The sequence below is a fragment of the Gadus macrocephalus genome, chromosome 8 (genome assembly GCF_031168955.1).
Source record: "Gadus macrocephalus chromosome 8, ASM3116895v1".
In the NCBI taxonomy this organism is placed as follows: Eukaryota; Metazoa; Chordata; class Actinopteri; order Gadiformes; family Gadidae; genus Gadus; species Gadus macrocephalus.
In genome coordinates, this window is record NC_082389.1 from 19,978,024 (window position 1) to 19,981,935 (window position 3,912).

A 3,912-nucleotide genomic window follows, 5' to 3' on the forward strand; every position below is an offset into this window, starting at 1 on the left:
TGATGATGATGATGGCGATCAACATTACAAGGAATTTGGCCGTGTGGAACTGAGTGGACAGGCATTTAGGGATAACTTTGAAAACACATTTTAGGTAAACACCTTGGCACAAATCAGTCAACACTTGGGTAGTTCGTAACATTTATTTTCTTTTAGATTTTACGTATTTTTATTGTTTGCTTTCTCTCTCTCTTGAACGTGAAGGCTACAACGTCATTATCGTGGTCTGCACAAAATTGTCATCATGCGTGTATTCTGCTAACTGCACTATAACTACTTAATAGGAATTCATTTCTAGCCTAGGCTATTTCCTTGTTTTTCGGTGATTCAGTGGGCTCGTCTGAACAACCAATCACCGAACTGACTGCTTCTAAACTCGTGCACGAGAATTGACGTAATCCATAGCAACGGCGCGTCACTCTTAGTTCACTCTTTGTGATTTATCCTTAGTAAGAGTAGGTCTCAGCGGCTTTGTGAATAACTTTTAAGAAAAAACTCCTACGTAAAATGTTTTAGCGCGGGTTAGGAGCACTCCTAGCGGTATGATAAAATGCTTTGTGAATACGGCCCCTGAACAGGTGGCTGAGGAACTCTATGAGGTCCAGGGCTCTACAGTGCGCCAATTTCACTCGCATTTGCGAGTGAATATTTCAGCGTGCGAACGAGAAAAACAAAACAGGAGCACGCGTGCGAGTGACTTCTCCGGCACTTTTATTTTTTTTATTTCGTGCTCTGCAGGAGCGCTGATATGAGCGTACAACGTCACTCTGACTTTTCACCAAACTGTAATTCACTCTGCATTCTTCGTGCATGGTTTTTTGTTTATATGTTGCTTGGCAACAGTCCGGTCAGCGGAGATCTATTTTTGCTTAGATTGCTGCTCGAGCGCCTCTCGCTGTATGTGATAGCTCGAGCGCGGCACGCCTCCCGCTGTATGTGATATTGCTGCTCGAGCGCCTCTCGCTGTATGTGATATTGCACATCTCAACACCGCTAACTACTAAGCTAAAACAAATATGCAAAACAAACAGAGGAAGAGAGGAAGATGAAGAAATCGCCAGGAAGAAGGTTAGAGTGGAGAAAGTTACTGTAGTCGATAAAGTCTACAAATTCAACCCCGACTGGTTGAAGGATTTCGGTTGGCTACTTTATGATGCCGAGAACATGAAAATGTTCTGTACATTTTGTAAGGAAGCCCCATCGGCAATGGCAGGCTCTTCTCTGTTTAGAACCGGGAACCCTAATCTAAAACGGGATGCTGTGGTAAAACACAGCGAGTCCGTTCGGCATTCTCGATGTCGCGATGTATATATAAATCGCACCCAGCCCAATAACCCTGGCACGGTGGAAGCCGCCGTTGGCAGACAATTGGCTATCTCTAATCAGGACGCGCTCCGGCAGCTGAAGGTTAAATTTAACATAGCGTATGTGATCGCAAAGGAAGAGATAGCCTTCACTAAATTTGGACCGATGATTGCCCTTCACCATAAAAATGGATTAAACATCAATCCCACATATGACAATGATGTGAGATGTGCTGAGATGGTCGGTCAAATAGCGGAAGGCATCAAAGACACTCGCTGCCCAGCTACAAGCGGCCCGTTACCTCGCAGTCCTGATAGATGGCGATACGGACATATCAAACACGGAGTGTGAGATTGTGTATGTGCGCTTCGTGGAGGATGGCAGACCGGTGACCCGCCTCGTCGGCCAACAGGCTCTCTTACACGCTCATGCGCAAGGTGAGTGGCAAAGAAATTCTATGTTTTTTATATTAATCACACAGTCCCACAATTTATCTTCTTCACCAATCGTATAGGCCTAGCTCTCCTAGTTATTCTGAAATGCAATGATGATTGGTGGTGGTGTGTGGGTGCGTGTGTGTGTTTATAATGTAAACGTGTATATTTATATTAAGTTTAGGTATTTATTGGTGGTGTATTATATAAAGTCCAATGGTAAAGGGGAAAAAATAATAATATAAAACAAGGGGACTGAAATGTGAATGTCATGTCTACAACAATAGTTAGGCCTATAGGCTAACATTATCAATGAAATTAATGCAAAATTACTTACACAGAATATGAATATGTGGACAATTGCTTGTTAAAAAAAGGCTACTTTAAGGAATTTAACACTTATGCGCATTTAGCCATTTCCTGGCTGACGTGTTTAATGAACTGGCCTCGCTCAGTTGCGTTCTGCAGAAGAACGACCTCATTCTTCCTCAAGCCATCTCAGCGCTGAGAAAGACAGTGATGGTGTTGCAGGCTATGCAGGAAACACCGCAAAGAGGGGGCAAGCTATGTCAGTTCATGGAATGTCTACAAGGGCAGGAAGAGATCTCATTTCAGGTTTGTTAGGGATACAGGATAGTGAGTGTTGTACAACAGCTTAATCAGAATGAATCCATTGCTACTCTTTTGTAATCAACTCACATGTCTTTTACATGTCTGTGTGAAATATTCTGTAGGTTGAATGTACATGTTGTGTGCACAAGCTACTGGATGCTATAACTAGGTATGTTCTGTTCTTTTTCCATAATTTTTTCTTAAAGGGTGTACCACTCTCGGGAGATGTCACAGGAATGCAGCAGAGGCTACAGAGAAACATCACCTCTGTCATCACCACCACTGTGGAAGCCATTAACACCAGATTCGGCAGTCTCATTAATGAGGACTCCGAAGACTACTCTGCAGTGAATTGCATGAAAATCTTTCATCACGACACCTGGCCTGAGAATACCAATGAACTGGTTGATTATGGAAACGATCAGTTGGAGGCTCTGATGGAGCATTTTCGTCATGTCCTTACAAGGCACGTTGCTGTCTAATATCATGGATTTGATTGGTTACCAGATTATGAAACAGATGAGTGACAAGCCTATGTTTTTCTCTCTCTAGCTCTGGATGCCAGATGGATGCTTTGCCAGGGGAATGGCAGAGTTTGAAGACCCTTGTCAGCTACACGTTTAAGGACAAGTCCTACAGCAGCTTATGGCAAACAGTTTCAACCAAAGAGCCATACAGAACTGACTACAAGGTAACATACACTTCAGCACTTAAATGGAAGGTTGTACTTTAATTGTAATGAGGTATTTCTGGTATGTAGTTATTTCTTTTGATCAGTTACTATGAGTCCCTTTTAAATTACTCTTACAGAACATCCTACACCTTGTGGACATACTGTTGGTCCTCCCAATTTCTTCTGCACAGTGTGAGCGGGGCTTCTCTGCGCAGAAACGCCTCAAAAGCTCTTTGAGGAGCTGCTTGCATGTCTCCACCACAGAGGATCTTATCAGGATCACTACAGAGGGCCCCTCACTTGAATTATTTGATCCCACTAAATGTGCCGAAAACTGGCTGTCAGCTGGAAAAAGGTCACGTCGACCCAACTACAAGTCATGGCCAAGTGATTCCGAGTCCGACATGATTTTTGTGTAGCCTAAATGTGATCTTTTCTATTTATCTTTTTAGTAAATTGGTGCTGTTTTGTGTAGCCTAAATGTAATCTTGTCTATTTGTATTAATTTAGTTTTAGTAAGTTGGTGCTGTTGGTGCGGTTGGTGTGTGCAATTTCTGCACCCTAATAAATGTTCTGAACAAAAACCTGTTGTGCCCCCGTTTTTTTTTCTGTGCTCCTAAATTTTGTAACTTAGGGGCACGAGTGCTCCTGAAAAAAAAAGTTAGCGTAGAGCCCTGATGAGGTCACAAAGCAGCTCTGCTCTGATCACAACCTTCCCGAGCCCTCTCCTGCTCCAAGGAGAAAGCAGAGGAGAATGGATGATTTTGTTGTGGAGGCGTCTACTGGGTCGGGCTCTGACCTGCTTAACGACTCAGAGTGTCTGAAGCAGGGGCTTTTCTTCCCGTGCATTGATCGGATGATCAATGAACTGGGCCACCGGTTTTCCAC